The 17,429-nt window shown below is 43.4% G+C and overlaps 1 protein-coding gene across 2 annotated transcripts in view; it reads right to left on the bottom strand.

Moving 5' to 3' along the window:
* Positions 1-17,429, bottom strand: part of TMEM98 (transmembrane protein 98) — a 77,819-nt gene that overhangs the window by 43,046 nt on the left and 17,344 nt on the right. Inside the window, exon 1 of one of the 2 annotated variants that reach the window (XM_073607847.1) lies at positions 2,301-2,453. The exons of the other annotated variant lie outside the window; for it this stretch is intronic. The gene's annotated coding sequence lies outside the window, so the exon portion shown is untranslated. Of the gene's footprint in view, positions 1-2,300; positions 2,454-17,429 lie in introns of those variants that run through there. 2 annotated transcript variants of the gene reach the window in all.

Genomic DNA, 17,429 nt, shown 5'->3' with positions numbered 1-17,429 from the left:
ATCATTTTCTACTCGCAAACTCACTGCGTGTTAAGCTGCTGATAGGAACAAAAAGTTGACCCTGGACGCAGTATTTTTCTTCTTTTCCTAAACGCACCTAAAATGTATGCAACTAAATGTTGCTAACCGTAATCGCTATGTATGACCCAGGTTCTAAATGGGGCGCAACCTCTGGATCCCAAAATGATTAAACTTCTGACAAGAGACCAAAGTGACCTTTTGACCTACTCCAAGATAATCAAGACAATTCAAGAAGAAGAGGCCCTGATTTCAGCCAAAATCCAGCAACCCAACACTCCCAGTGGTCATGGGAAAGGCAGCAGGCAATCACACAGATGGCCCAGTCACAATCTACTTTACAGCAAGCCTTCACTGAAGTTCAGAAGACAGTTGGAAAGGTGGTGGAAACTCCAGCGGGGCTGCAGAAGTCCCTTACTGATGTGCAACAGGTGGTGGTTGCTTTGGTCTTAGAAAGGAAGGCAATGCAAGGTAATGCAATGTCACCCTCTGGAAAGAGATGTCACTTCAGAGTGGTGTAATCCCCAAGAAAAAGAACTCAGCCTGCAGATGTGGAAGAAGCCTTGGAGGTACTACAGAAAATGCTATCTGTTAAGCAGGTGCGCAACAGCCTCCTAGGACCCCGCTGTATGAATTACTGCAAACCAATACACAAATATTTGTTCAATGTTCAAGTAACCCATAAAGCATGTTTTGGTCTTAGTGGGGAATTGTGTATTGTATTCCCAAAATCAGGATCTGCAACATTGGTGGTAATTTCCTAAACACTGCTTTCCCGGCGAATGCTAAGCAACTTGCAGCCACAGCCCAAAGATCACAAGTAATGTAGCACCACATCAAAAACAGTTGATAGAGAAGCATCAACACAACTGATCAACCTTTGTTATTGCTCATCTAAACTGGAACCTGCTGCTATGTTTTATAAAAATCTATCCTAGGATATCCTATCCTATTTAGTTGTACGTATTGCCCTGCAAGTTACTTCAGTAAGGTTTAATCCAAGTTGTTACATCTAAGGACTTGGTAAGAACTTTTTAATTACATAACACATACATATGATAGAAAATGTAAATATATTTAAGGCATGACGGCACAAAAAGACCAAGTGGTCTACTGAGTCTTCCCTTTTCAATTTATTTTGACCTTTTTGTATTTGAGTATGGACCTGTGTTTATCCTAAACATGTTTAACCACTTGCCTACCAGGCACTTTTACCCCCTTCTCTGCCCAGGCTAATTAAACACCACCAAAAGCCGGGAAAGCTGACCTGAAGGCTTCACTGTCGGTTTCCCTTACTTGCAATGCTAGCACCTGCACCCGAAGCCGATAGATGGATTGGCTTGGGGTGCTGACATCGCGGGCTCCCTGGACAGGTAAGTGTCCTTATATTAAAAGTATTTGTAGCTGCTGACTTTTATTTGTTTTTTTCCCCCCAGGCTTTAACAACCAGCTATACACCATTTTTATGGAGAAAAAAAATGCAAAAGGCATGTAAAAACGCATCAAAAATGCAACACTTGGTCCATTAAAGTCTATTACATGAAAAACGCAATCTGCTGCGGGAAAAAAGTCCCTGACCCTTTCCAAAAATGCACCAGCTGAAAAATGTATAGATGTGAACGTGTACCATAGGAACCAATGTTAAATGGACTGTGGTGCTTTTCTGCAAGCTGCAAAATGCATTAAAAAGCACATAGGTGTGAACCTAGGGAAAATCAATTTAATGGTTTCAGTTCAAGGATTTAAACATTCCACATGCATAATATTATAACAATCAACAACATGCACCCACTTTAAAAGTTATCTTGTTTAATGGATTCAGCAACCTGCACCCACTTCATTTACTTTGTGTGTTTGGCGTGTATAAAAACACCTTATAAACACAAAAGATATGTACAACATAGCATTGGCTGGCATAAAGTGTTTCTAAATTATATGTTCTCAATTTCTAATTACAAACAGAAGCATATTAATTCATGAAAAAAATAACAGTTACAACGCAAAACTTTTTCATATGAGATTCTTTTGCAATTAACCCCAAGAGTCGGTTAAAATACAAATATCCGATACAGTTTTCATAATAAATGTATACAACCATCACATTTTTTACAAGATTATGACGGCTGCTGCCAAACAAAAACATAACATAGTACACATAAAACAGCACATAAAAATCCTGAAAAGTTTTATAACCGCTGCATCAAACCTGTCCATTAACATTTTATTTTTTTGCCCAAGGTACCCTGTTTACGGCAATATCTGTTTAATTAACATGTTCTTACCGAGATTTAGACACGGAGGTTCGCTGTCTAAATTACTTCCGTGTAGGCCTCACACTGATACATAAGAGGGTAAACATTCCTTGCCTACGTTTGTCTTCCTTTGAAATCATTAACAGAAATGGATCAAGAGGCGTGAACAATGTTTTATGTCGGCCTTATGACGTGACTTTATCAGTCATACGCTCCACCTGTCCAGCATGCTACAGCCTACTTGTAAGGTTCACTGTTCTAGGAGATGTTGACTTCTAAGAACCAGGACACTACAAGGCTCCATAAAGGAGTCATTGTGGTCCCAAAACTAGATTCACGCTTATGCACAGACATGACATTTCAACCCAAGAACATGTAAAAGCAGAAAACAATCAAAAAATGAAATGTGGAACTCATGAAAAGGGCAGCCAAACCCTCCCCCCCCCCCCCCATTTTATATAGAGTGGGAAAGAATTAGATCCCCTGTCCCCAAATGGGATATTTTCCTTCACTTACTTTTTGGTTTTTATATTCAAGTACAGAAATGTTTGTTTTATGTAGATGTCATGTTAAGATAGGGGCCTCCAGACTGCTGGTTGAGATACATACAAAATAATTCTGCGCTGCCAAGGGAGAAACAAGCAGCTAACACAACCAACAAGATGTTACAGGAAGAAAAACACAATAGGTGTAGCGCTCTGAAAATATGAAAGCTTCCAATGTAAAAAACATTAAGCCAGCAGTTCCAAATGTACTTGATAAAGAAGAGTCATCCTTATGAATGAAATGGAGTCTTCAGGAACTAGACACTTCAAGTAGGTATATAAAACATCTGGAGTAGAGACATACACAACACCACCAAAAATGAAGAGGCTTACCAGAATGGATGGACCCAACGGGGCATACGCCGAGTAAGGTCGGATAGGCTTAGGTGGTGAGTGGCTGTAGGTGGCCCGGAGGGGCGATGTTAATGGAACACGTTGCTGTGTCCCTCAAAATGATGCCGGAACCAAAAGGGTCGAAAAATATGGAACAAACAACACGTTGTTGTATCCCTCGGAGCGGTGTTAGAAACCAAATGATGATGGTAACAAATGGAGAAAAAGAAGAAATGGCCACATAATGTGAATCCGTATAAAAAATGTAATTTTTAAAAAATTTGATATACACTCACATGTAGATCCGTATAAAAACAGCGCTGTAGAAAAGTGGTGACAGTGGGGTCCTACCCGACGCGTTTCGTCTTCATAGACGTCGTCGTTTCTAATAGGGGTCATGCTGGGACTGGTGGCTCCTGCGCATAAGCGTGGGAGTGACGTCACGCAACTCTGGACAGTCACAGAGCCGGAGTTCACAGCCCCGGAAGAGGGGCGAAGGTGGACGCTCCCTGCTAGTGGGGACAATGGAGATATTCCAGGTTTCGGTGTCAGGTAAGTGACACATAATGGGCTACTATGCAATGCATAGTAGCCCATTATGCTATTCCTTTGCAGGGAAATAAAGAGGAAGTAAAACCCACCAGGGTTTACTTCCTCTTTAAGGCCCAGTTCCAACGTGCGCGATGCCAGACATTGCTTGTGATTCACACTGCATTGCTCTGCAGATCACATGCGATGTCTGTGCAATGCGATTTCAGCCATACAAACTTTAACTTTACATTGACACCCCCAGGGGTTCACAGATCTCAGTGTGAACCAGTGAGTGATTCAGGTGCGGTGCAGGAACCGGCATTGGATTCGCAGGGTTCCCGCATTGCACCAGTGCAAACCAAGCCTTAAGTGTATAGTGTATTTAAACCAGTGTAAAAATGTATATGGTCACCTGAAAAATACTTTGTTTACCCGCTTGCCGACCAGCCGCCGTCATTATACGGCTGCAGGTCGGCATGATCCCACGAACCGTCGTAGCTATAAGTCAGTTCCTTTAAGTGGGATAGCAGGCGCGTGCGCGCCCGCTGCATCGCGGGGTTGCTGATGCTCATGAGCGATCGCGGGCACGAGAGGCAGAACAGGGATATGTGTGTGTAAACACACAAATCCCTGTTCTGTTCTGTGTGGAGAGACAGATCTTGAGTTCTTAATAGCTAGGAATTATGATCTGTCATTTCCTCTAGGTTAGTCCCCTCCTCCCACAGTTAGAAACACACACAGGGAACACATTTAACCCCTTGATCGCCCCCTAGTGTTAACACCTTCCCTGCCAGTGACATTTTTCAGTAATCAGTGCATTTTTATAGCACTGATCACTGTATAAATGCCAATGATCCCAAAAATGTGTCGGAAGTGTCCAGTGTGTCCGCCATAATGTCGCAGTCCCGATAAAAATTGCAGATCGCTGCCATTACTAGTAAAAAAAATAAATAAAAATGCTATAAATCTATCCCCTATTTTGTAGACGTTATAACTTTTGCACAAACCAATCAATACACGCCTATTGCGATTTTTATTACCAAAAATATGTAGAAGAATACATATCGGCCTAAACTGAAAAAAAAAAGGGGATATTTATTATACCAAAAAGTACAAAATTATTGTGTTTTTTTTTTTCAAAATTGTAATTTTTTTTTGTTTATAGCGCAAAAAATAAAAACCACAGAGATGATCAAATACCACCAAAAGAAAGCCCTATTTGTGGGAAAAAAAGCATTTGTTTGGGTGCAACGTCGCACAACCGCGGAATTGTCAGTTAAAGCGACGCAGTGCCTAATGGCAAAAGATGCATTCAGCAGCCAAATCTTCCGGGGGGTTAGGGGGTTGAATTGTTAAGTTTATTGTAAATTAAGCACATATTTTGAGATATTGTTGCAGAGTTTAGCACTTTTTTTAATGAGGCAGTTATATATAGACACACACACACACTATATTGTCGAAAGTATTGGGATGCCTCCCTTTACACTCACATGAGCTTTGATGGCATCCCAGTCTGTAGGGTTCAATGTTTATGTTGTATTACAGGGAGTCAAATTAGGTATATGGGAAAATCCAAGATATCGTACATGAGATCACAGGAATGAATCCAAACCACTACTGTCATCCATTCAATATTTATATAGAATCTTCCTCTCTATATGGCAATACTGGAGCTTTGAATATGCTATCTATATAAATATTGAATGGATGACATCAGCGGTTTGGATCCATTCCTGTGACCTCAAGTAGGACATCTTGGATTTTCCCATATGTCTAATTTGACTCCCGGTAATAGGGGTCAATTAAGTCTGATGAATGCATTGTGTGTCTGCATGTGGGTTGAGAGGAACTTTTCTTATACTCACGGAGGACGTTATTCACGTTTGGGATCTATATATGGACTTCACAATTTTTATGTATTGTTTATAATTCAAATGAAGATTTATTTGTTTATTCACTATGGTGATTTATGATATGTATTTTATGATATAAGAGCGCGTTTTTTTTTGTTTCTTTTCACGTTTTAGGTGCTTTTTACACTTTACAACACGCAGCTCTTAATTGTAGTTTATTCGTTTTTTGGTCATTGATTTGCACGGGTTTGTAACTTATTGGCTCATATATTTTGTGTCAATATTGAGCTGGCTCACCCTTTGCTGCTATAACAGCTTCAACTCTTCTGGGAAGGCTGTCCACAAGGTTTAGGAGTGTGTCTATGGGAATGTTTGACCAATCTTCCAGAAATGCATTTGTGAGGTCAGGCACTGATGTTGGACAAGAAGTCCTGGCTCTCGCAGTCTGCGCTCTAATTCATTCTAAAGGTGTTCTATCGGGTTGAGGTCAGGACTCTGTGCAGGCCTGTCAAGTTCCTACACCCCAAACTCTCTCTCATCCATGTCTTTATGGACTTTGCTTTGTGCACTGGTGTGCAGTCATGTTGGAACAGGAAGGGGCCATCCCCAAACTGTTCCCACAAAGTTGGGAGCATGAAATTGTCCAAAATGTCTTGGTATGCTGACGCCTTAAAAGTTCCCTACACTGGAACTAAGGGGCCAAGCTCAACCCCTGAAAAATGACCCCACACCATAATCCTCCTCCACCAAATGGTTTGGACCAGTGCACAAAGCAAGGTCCATAAAGACATGGATGAGCGCGTTTGGGGTGGAGGAACTTGACGGGAACTTGACTTGACAGTGCGACCGGCTGGTAAAAAGTAGATCATCTTTGATCACCTCCATGGCCTTGGAGGACCGGAGCAACGTCGTCACTTCCGGTCCAGGGTGGAAGTAAACAATTTTTTTTTTAAAAGCAAAAGATCAAAAAAAAATGATTTGATCTTTTGCTTTTAAAGGAGAGATTTGAGGTCTTTTTGACCCCAGATGTCTCCATAAAGAGGACCTGTCATCCTTATTTCTATTACAAAAGATGTTTACATTCCTTGTAATAGGAGTAAAAGTGATTAAAAAAATATAAAGGGATAGTGTAAAAATAAAAAAAATAAATAAGAAAAAAAAAGTAAGGCGCCCCAATTTCTCCGTGCTTGCGCACAGAAGTGAACACATATGTAAATCACTTGCGCATATGTAAACAGTATTCGCACCACACATGTGAGGTATCACCACGAACGATAGACTGAGAGCAATAATTCCAGTGCTAGACCTCCTCTGTAACTCTAAACAGGTAACCTGTAATAAATTTTAAAGTATCGCCTATGGAGATTTTTAAGTACCATAGTTTATCGCCACTCCACGAGTGTGCGCAATTTTAAAGTGTGACATGTTCGGTATCTATTTACTCAGCGTAACATCTTTCACATTTTACAAAAAAAAAAAACGGGTATACATACATATTGTGTTTTTTTTTCTTTCATTCATTAAAGTGAATTTTTTCCCAAAAAGTTGCGTTTTCGAAACCGCTGCGCAAATACCGTGTGACATAAAAAATTGCAACAATCGCCATTTTACTCCCTAGGGTCCCTGCTAAAATAAAATGTATAATATTTGGGGGTCATAAGTAATTTTATAGCACAAAGTACTAATTTAAACAAAAAGTGCCACATAAAAGCTTGGTCTTCAAGTGGTTAAACCCCCAAACAAATACATATTTTTTTAAATCAGAGGCCCTGCAGAATAAAATGGCAGCAGTTGCAATTTTTTATGTCTCACAATTATCCCGGTTCTCTGAGGGGAGAAGACTGATCGTCTGTTCATACAAGGTATGAACAGCGATCTGTCATCTCCCCTAGACAGTCCCCTCCCCCCTTCAGTTAGAACACAGAGAAGGGAACACAGTTAACCCCTTGATCGCCCCCTAGTGTTACCTCCTTCCCTGCCAGTAACCTTTTTACAGTAATCAGTGCATTTTTATAGCACTGATCGCTGTATAAAAGCCAATGGTCCCAAAATAGTGTCAAAAGTGTCTGATGTGTCCACCATAATGTCACAGTCCCGATAAAAATCGCAGATCGCCGCCATTACTAGTAAAAAACATAATAAAAATGTTATAAATTATTCCCTATTTTGTAGACACTATAACTTTTGCGCAAACCAATCAATATATGCTTATTGCGATTTTTAGAGAAAAAATTAGCTTTTTTTAAAAAAAAAAAATGGGGATATTTATTATAGCAAAAAGTGCAAAATATAGTGGGTTTTTTTTTCAAAATTGTCGCTCTTTTTTTGTTTATAGCGCAAAAAATAAACCGCAGAGAGGATCAAATACCACCAAAAGAAGCTCTATTTGTGGGGAAAAAAGGACATCAATTTTGTTTGGGTGCAGCACCACACGACTGCGCACTTGTCAGTTAAAGCGACCCAGTGCTGAATCGCAAAAAATGGCCCGGTCATTCAGCAGCCAAATCTTTCGGGGCTGAAGCGGTTAAAAGCCATTTACAGGTAATCAATTCAGAGTTAGCTATGAATGATGGCCCTGGAGTTATTGTTCTCACGCTGTCTTCTGTGAACTCTAGCTTGTTTCAAACTTGGGAATGAACGGATTTTTTCATGAGTTTTCTATACCTATAGATAGATTAAACTTAATACTTATTTGATGTCTGATGCTATATGGGTCCCTGACCTTTCACTTACCCCCTACTGATGAGTGACACACTTCATCTGGTCTACTGTCTCTGGCCAACGCTGTTGTAGCATTTCTATGTTTGCACCTTCTGCTCCTAAAGAAGCGGAACTACTCTAAACATGTAAAACTGTATGTGAAAGGGTGGTGGAGCCCTCTATTATGTATACTGCTCTGATTGTCAGTTTGTGATCATTTTATTGCTATTTATGGGCTGAACCACCATCCCATTTGACATGGTGCAAAATGCTACTGTGTTTTTAATTTGTATGGTTTTAAGATCTTACTGTGCATTAACGTTTTGTATTTTTTTAAAAATATACATTAATGTCTGGACACTCTGCCTGAGTCTGGAGGGAGACATCCAAGTCCCAAGGACACTGATTACAGACCTGCAAGAATCCTAGTGACTGCTGTTAACCCCTGCTGCCCGGAGCTTAAAGTGGTTGTAAACCCATTACAACCACTTTAACCTACAGGTAAGCCTAGATTAAGGCTTACCTGTAGGTGCAAGAAATATCTCCCAAACCTAAAAGGTTTAGGAGATATTTGCAGAAATAGCGGCACCGATGTCTACGGCGCATGTGCCGTAGACATCGGGCGTAGGCGCACTGAGCATGCCGTTTCTAACGGCGATCATGCCGTTAGTGACGGCACCAGCGCGCATGCGCAGGAGTGATGTCATCGCGGCTTCGGCCAGTCACAGCGCCGGTGCCGCGATACCCGGAAGTCACTCCAGGATAGATGGTGGCGCGGGAGGAGGCGAATGAGGGCCGATGCGGGGGCTTCGATCTCGGGTAAGTCACTCATAATGAGCTAGTATGCTATGCATACTAGCTCATTATGCCTTTTGTGACAGACCTAGCCGGGACAGAGGCAGTTGGAGAGGACTGAATGCAAGCCTGTTGCCTTTTGATTATGGGCCCTGGCATTTGGGGGAATGGTGCTCTCTGTGAGCTGTATATGCCATGGGGACCCTGGGGTTGGTGTTACTTTGGATACAGCTCCATGTCCCCCCAAAACACACAGACTCTGGGGACCCTTTATATGCCATATTAGAATGATAAGACTGATTCATTCTGTTGGGACACATCCTGTGAGGAGATGCTGGTGTCATCCACTCCAACTACCTGTGTTTATGTTAATTGAATGAGCTGATGACATTGTCCTCTATACAATGTAGGAGACGGGACGACTCCTATTGGAGCTGCTGCTATTGTGGGAAGGTGTCCTGTGATAATTAACTCAGTCTGGGCAAAAGGTCATGTCTCAATCACCTAGGCTGTATAAAGGATTAGTTAATTAGCTCATGTTAATTAGGTTAATTAGGTTACAGTTGTATTGTTAGAGGAGGTTCCAACGGCATATAAAGTCTTGTAATTTAGATTCTAAATAAAGTGAGTTCATGTTAGCAACAAGCAAGTGTCGCCTTGTTTTGTGCTCAGAGAGGTTAGAATATCTGATATCTGTATACAGACTGGGAGGAAGTGGTATATGACGGAAGCACTCAAGCGGAGTGTGGGACGTTCCGTGACACCTTTGTCTTGCAATGTTGAATTTTTTTTTTTTTAGCAGAGGCTTTACTTCCTCTTTAAAGTGTTACTAAACCCACTAAAGTAAAATGCAATAACGCATGCTTGTTATACTCACTGTGGAATCTAAGGGGTTAACCCTCTGCATTGTGTAAAAAGGCTGTTTGATCCTGTCTTCCCTGATCCTCCCTTTCTTCCACTGTCCCAAATCCATCTTCTGATAGTACAGAGCCTTGGGGACACTCTGCACATTCCTGGTTCCCTACTGTGCATGTGCGACTCGCGCTGCACTATCCCACTGGTCCCTGCTGTCTTCTGGGACCCATGTGTCTCCCAAAAGACAGTGGGGGGGGGGGCGGAGAAGGCCCCGGAAGTGGCGTAGATACCCGCGGGTGGCTCGGGTATCTATGCCCAGAAGGGGGAGCAAAATACCTGTATTAGACAGGTATCTGCTCCCCCCTCCCCCCTGAAAGGTGCCAAATGTAACATCGGAGTTTGGAAGGAACCGGAAAAGCTCAATTTTTGGGTGGAACTCCGCTTTAATGAATAACTGATGGATTATGGGTAGGAGGCAAAGTCACTAATACTCTGGTTGTAAGGTGAAATGGGCTCTGGTTTTAGGATGTGAGATCTATGATGATGGTGGCTATGATGAATATGCAATGTCTTAAACAGATATTGGATTGTATGTAACTGCTGTATATGGACTACTGTTGATCTTTGGACTGTATGTACTCAATTTAAAATAAAAACTGTTTTGTTTGGATAAAAAAAGGCTTGCCTGGCCTGAAACCTTGCCAATGGTGTCCCAGTGCTGTCCATTTTATGTCCTACTGCTAAAGGACTGTGTTAAGAAGTAGCTGCAAAGGGAAGAGTGTCCTCACATTCCTGTTTGGTATTCTAGAGTATCCCACAGCTTCCCTAAATCCCACCCAAGTTAATTTGCAATAAACTTTGAAAAAGACAACCCGTAGTCTGTTTTCTGAGCCAGAGGAGTGAATGTTGCTGTTTGTCTGGCTGCCGCTGCACTCGTGGGAGTAGGGCCTGGAACACAAATCAGCGGCCCTTGCAGGGGTTAGCACTACACAGGCATTTCACATGCTGGAACAATTCTAGAACAGATTTTTGAAGGTTGAGGATTCAGCTGAAGTTCGAAAAGATCTAGATTATCCATTGGAGGTTCCTCCTTAAGATAACACCTGAACTCTCTTTCAAAGATAGGTCATCCAGTTATCCTAGGGTGCAAATCCTCTTTGATCCTAATAGAACCAGAACTGGAGCCAAGACCTTTGTAAAAACTTGGAGTCGTGACTAAAATGATTGTCCTCAACTGCAGATTTTATTCTGAACTTTGTTACTTTTAGAAAATGATGTAACAATTTAAAGCGGAGTTCCACACGCTTTTTTTCGTTTAATAAAAGTCTGCAGCTACAAAAAGTGTAGCTGCTGACTATTAATAAACAGAAACTTACCTGTCCCACGGTCCATCGATGCCTAACTCCTCTCCCCCTCCTGTCCGCCGGTGCTATCATAGCAACTGTGGGCACTAGGGTTGCCACATCATCCTTTTAATCCAGAACACACATTAATTACACAGGTTCTGTGGCTGATTAAGGTGGTAATTAAACTCACTTGGTGCCTTATCTGCATTAAATCAGCCTCAGAACCTGTGTAATTAATATGTGTCCTGGATTAAAGGGATGATGTGGCAACCCTAGTGGGCACCCGGCCGTGACAGCTTCCAGCTACACGGCCAGGCGTGCATGCGTGAGTCACACTGTGCTCTGCTAGTGGCCAGGCAATCTTCTGGGACCTGTGATGTGTCCCATAAGATTGCAGAGAGGTAGGGGCCGTCTAGGGGGAGAGGAGAGGTCGCCTAGGCGGCCAAGAGGAGGAAGTGGGACAGGAAGTGCCACTTTAAACTTGGTACACACCCCCCCTAAAAAAAAATGACATGCCAAATGTGGCATGTCAGGGGGCAAGTGGAACTCCGCTTTAAGGTCAAGAATTGGTTTGACCTCCCCAAACAGTTTGAGAACTGTAAACAGGTTAGAGTAGGACCCTTGGTATCTCTCATCCTTGGGGACCTGTGTCACAACCCCCTGAGCCTGAAGTTTGGATACAGCTTTCTCCGTAAGTACGCTCTGTGCAGGGAAGATGAATGCATATTTGACAGCCAAATTTAGGGGGGTCGATACTGAAATTCCAGTTTGTAACCAAAGAGAATAACCACCTGTACCCTGGAGTCTGTGATCTCCTAGCAAAGGCCAGAGTCCTCCACTGATCAATCTGGGCACCTCCTCATTGTGAAGGGGACTTGGGACCTGACATAGTGGGGCTAGAGGAAAAATGCCCTACATCTTTGTTGTCACTGGAAGGAAAAATGCTCCTGTGTCCATGGTATCACTGGAAGGAAAAAAAATACCTGTATCCTTGGTGTAACTGGAAAAAAAATGTCCCTGTGTCTGTGTTGTCATTGGAAGGAATTAAATGCTCCAATATCTGTGGTGAGCGTGGAATGGAAAATGTCCCTGCATCTGTGGTGTCACTGGAAGGAAAAATTGATCCTGTATCGGTGGTGTCAATGGAAGAAAAAAATGTGCCTGCATCGGTGGTGTCACTGGAAGGAAAAAAGTTCCTGAATCAGTTAGTATGAATCTTGCTGAGGGACAAATTTGCAATGCAGGGACATTTTTATGACACCGCAGACACAGAAATATTTTTTCCTTCCAGTGGAATCACTGATGCATGACATTTTTTTCCATTCAGTGATGTGACCAACACAGGAACATTTCTTTCCTTCCACTGAGTGACACCACTAGTGCAGGAACATTTTTTCCTTCCAGTGACACCACAGAAATGTCTTCCTTCTAGTGACACTGCCAAAAGGACAGTCAGAAGTTTCTATGTAAATACAACAACTGTAGTAGATGCTGCTGTCAAATAACAGATCATCTGACATTGTTCAGATGCAAAAGAGAGTGATACAAAGTAGTAGTGTGACTTTCTAACTACTCTGCTTCATTCATCTGCAGAGCGCCCAAGTGATAATGGGCTTCTTCTCCTTCTCCCCTTAACCATTATTTTTTATTATTTTTCTAAGCTTTAAAAAATTGTAAAGTCTACATTTTTTTAAATGAAAGTAACAAACCTGCTCTGTGCAGTGGTTTTGTACAGATCAGCTCTGATCCTCTGAGATCCCCCACCAGTGCTTCAGGATCCTTCTCTCATAGGTGTGTACACAGGGTGTGCCAGGTGTGCCTGGGCACACCCTATTCACCCTATGCAGTGCCGATTCCTCCTGCTTCCTGGCCTCCCCTGTCTCCCCCCCCTGCAGTGCTGCCAGCTTCCCTCCTCTCCTGCCGGCTGCTGCGGGGGATATTTTAGGATAAATGAATAAATGAACACAGGGAATGATCAGTGATTCGCTCCTGTGTTCATTCTTACCTGAAGCATAGTAAACTATGTTTGCTATACTTCAGTTTATGAATGAACAGGAAGCGGCTCAGCAAAAAGCACCTCCCATTCGTTCACTGTCCAATGCAGCTAAGGCTGCAAAGAAAGGGACTATGGAAGCTCTTTCCTCAGTCTCTTTCTCTCTGTTTAGACTCTTGATATTTCACCAAAGCCCCCAACGAGGCTCCTAAAGAATTTAAGAAAAAATATTGTAAAAAACAATTTAAAAAATAAAAGTGTAAAAACGAATTAAAAAAATAATAAAGATAAAAACTACTGACAACGTCCAATGCCCTACTGGCAGCAATCTCCGCTCTACTGACACCGTTACCAGCTCTGCTGATATACACATATGTGTGCATGTGCTCTGGGGTGTACACCCTAATGCAATAGGCTGCACACACCAATGCCTCCTCTTCTTTGTGTGCCCCCATAGCAAGCACACCTGCGGGCTCACTCCCAAGCCGCACTGCCTATGTCTATAGACACACACAGAGCGGCTCCGCCCCCGGCCCTCTTAACAGCATTTGTTGGACAGCAGCAGGAGCCATTGGCTCCTGCTGCTGTTTTTAACCACTTGCCGACCGCCTAACGACGATATACGTCAACAGAATGGCATGGGCAGGCAAAATCGCGTACCTGGTACGTGATTGCCTTCCCGCGGGCGGGGGGTCCGATCGGACCCCCCCGGTGCCAGCGGCGGTCGGCTTGTGACTGGAAGCGTTCAGAGATGAGGGGGAGGCCATCCGATCGTGGCCCCCCCCCTCATGATCGCTCCCAGCCAATGACAATCATCCCCTGCCTCTGTGTAGTACACAGAGGCAGAGGATGTGATGTCATCTCTCCTCGGCTCGTCAGTTTCCGTTCCGGCGCCGAGGAGAGAAGACTGAAATGTAAGTGCACAAACACAACACAATACAGTAGAACATGCCAGGCACACTTTACACCCCCCGATCACCCCCCAATCCCCCCCCCCCTGTCACACTGACACCAAGCAGGTTTCTTTTTTTGTTTTGTATTTTTGTCTGATTACTGCATGGTGTCAGTTTGTGACAGTTAGAAGTGGTAGGGCAGTTAGGGTTAGCCCCCTGTAGGTCTAGGGTACCCCCCTAACCCCCCCTAATAAAGTTTTAACCCCTTGATCACCCCCTGTCACCAGTGTCGCTAAGCGATCATTTTTCTGATCGCTGTATTAGTGTCACTGGTGACGCTAGTTAGGAACATAAATATTTAGGTTCGCTGTCAGCGTTTTATAGCGACAGGGACCCCCATATACTATCTAATAAATGTTTTAACCCCTTGATTGCCCCCTAGTTAACCCTTTCACCACTGATCACCGTATAACCATTACGGGTGACGCTGGTTAGTTTGTTTATTTTTTATAGTGTCAGGGCACCCGCCGTTTATTACCGAATAAAGGTTTAGCCCCCTGATTGCCCTGCGGTGATATGCGTCGCCCCAGGCAGCGTCAGATTAGCGCCAGTACCGCTAACACCCACGCACGCAGCATACGCCTCCCTTAGTGGTATAGTATCTGAACGGATCAATATCTGATCCGATCAGATCTATACTAGCGTCTCCAGCAGTTTAGGGTTCCCAAAAACACAGTGTTAGCGGGATCAGCCCAGATACCTGCTAGCACCTGCGTTTTGCCCCTCCGCCCAGCCCAGCCCAGCCCACCCAAGTGCAGTATCGATCGATCACTGTCACTTACAAAACACTAAACGCATAACTGCAGCGTTCGCAGAGTCAGGCCTGATCCCTGCGATCGCTAACAGTTTTCTTGGTAGCGTTTTGGTGAACTGGCAAGCACCAGCCCCAGGCAGCGTCAGATTAGTGCCAGTACCGCTAACACCCACGCACGCAGCATACACCTCCCTTAGTGGTATAGTATCTGAACGGATCAATATCTGATCCGATCAGATCTATACTAGCGTCCCCAGCAGTTTAGGGTTCCCAAAAACGCAGTGTTATCGGGATCAGCCCAGATACCTGCTAGCACCTGCGTTTTGCCCCTCTGCCCGGCCCAGCCCAGCCCACCCAAGTGCAGTAACGATCTATCGATCACTGACACTTACAAAACACTAAACACATAACTGCAGCATTCGCAGAGTCAGGCCTGATCCCTGCGATTACTAACAGTTTTTTTGATAGCGTTTTGGTGAACTGGCAAGCACCAGCGGCCTAGTACACCACGGTCGTAGTCAAACCAGCACTGCAGTAACACTTGGTGACGTGGCGAGTCCCATAAGTGCAGTTCAAGCTGGTGAGGTGGCAAGCACAAGTAGTGTCCCGCTGCCACCAAGAAGACAAACAGGCCCGTCGTGCCCATAATGCCCTTCCTGCTGCATTCGCCAATCCTAATTGGGAACCCACCACTTCTGCAGCACCCGTACTTTCCCCATTCACATCCCCAACCAAATGCAGTCGGCTGCATGAGAGGCATTTTCTTTATGTCCTCCCGAGTACCCCTACCCAACGAACCCCCCCAAAAAAGATGTTGTGTCTGCAGCAAGCGCGGATATAGGCGTGACACCCACTATTATTGTCCCTCCTGTCCTGACAATCCTGGTCTTTGCATTGGTGAATGTTTTGAACGCTACCATTCACTAGTTGAGTATTAGCGTAGGGTACAGCATTGCACAGACTAGGCGCACTTTCACAGGGTCTCCCAAGATGCCATCGCATTTTGAGAGACCCGAACCTGGAACCGGTTACAGTTATAAAAGTTATAGTTACAAAAAAAAGTGTAAAAAAAAAAAAAAAAAAAAAAACACAAACAAAAATATAAAATAAAAAAAAATAGTTGTCGTTTTATTGTTCTCTCTCTCTCTATTACATAGTTACATAGTTACATAGTAGGTGAGGTTGAAAAAAGACACACGTCCATCAAGTCCAACCTATGTGTGTGATTATGTGTCAGTATTACATTATATATCCCTGTATGTTGCGGTCATTCAGGTGATTATCTAATAGTTTCTTGAAGCTATCAATGCTCCCCGCTGAGACCACCGCCTGTGGAAGGGAATTCCACATCCTTACCGCTCTTACAGTAAAGAACCCTCTGCGTAGTTTAAGGTTAAACCTCTTTTCTTCTAATTGTAATGAGCGGCCCCGAGTCTTATTAAACTCTCTTCTGCGAAAAAGTTTTATCCCTATTGTGGGGTCACCAGTACAGTATTTGTAAATTGAAATCATATCCCCTCTCAAGCGTCTCTTCTCCAGAGAGAATAAGTTCAACACTCGCAACCTTTCCTCATAACTAAGATCCTCCAGACCCTTTATTAGCTTTGTTGCCCTTCTTTGTACTAGCTCCATTTCCAGTACATCCTTCCTGAGGACTGGTGCCCAGAACTGGACAGCATACTCCAGGTGCGGCCGGACCAGAGTCTTGTAGAGCAGGAGAATTATCGTTTTATCTCTGGAGTTGATCCCCCTTTTAATACATGCCAATATTCTGTTTGCCTTATTAGCAGCAGCTTGGCATTGCATGCCATTGCTGAGCCTATCATCTACTAGGACCCCCAGGTCCTTTTCCATCCTAGATTCCCCCAGAGGTTCTCCCCCCAGTGTATAAATTGCATTCATATTATTGCCACCCAAATGCATTATTTTACATTTTTCTACATTGAACCTCATTTGCCATGTAGTCGCCCACCCCATTAATTTGTTCAGGTCTTTTTGCAAGGTTTCCACATCCTGCAGAGAAGTTATTGCCCCGCTTAGTTTAGTATCGTCTGCAAATACAGAGATTGAACTGTTTATCCCATCCTCCAGATCGTTTATAAACAAATTAAATAGGATTGGTCCCAGCACAGAACCCTGGGGAACCCCACTACCCACCCCTGACCATTCTGAGTACTCCCCATTTATCACCACCCTCTGAACACGCCCCTGTAGCCAGTTTTCAATCCAGGTACTCACCCTATGGTCCATGCCAACGGACCCTATTTTGTACAGTAAACGTTTATGGGGAACTGTGTCAAATGCTTTTGCAAAATCCAGATACACCACGTCTACGGGACTTCCTATATCTAGATGGCAACTCACCTCCTCATAGAAGGTTAATAGATTGGTTTGGCAAGAACGATTCTTCATGAATCCATGCTGATTACTGCTAATGATATCGTTCTTATTACTAAAATCTTGTATATAGTCCCTTATCATCCCCTCCAAGATTTTACATA

Source organism: Aquarana catesbeiana, linkage group LG12, assembly GCF_042186555.1.
Source record: "Aquarana catesbeiana isolate 2022-GZ linkage group LG12, ASM4218655v1, whole genome shotgun sequence".
Lineage (NCBI taxonomy): Eukaryota > Metazoa > Chordata > Amphibia > Anura > Ranidae > Aquarana > Aquarana catesbeiana.
Note: the sequence above shows the minus strand (reverse complement) of the source record. Positions and strands in the feature narration are given on the sequence as shown.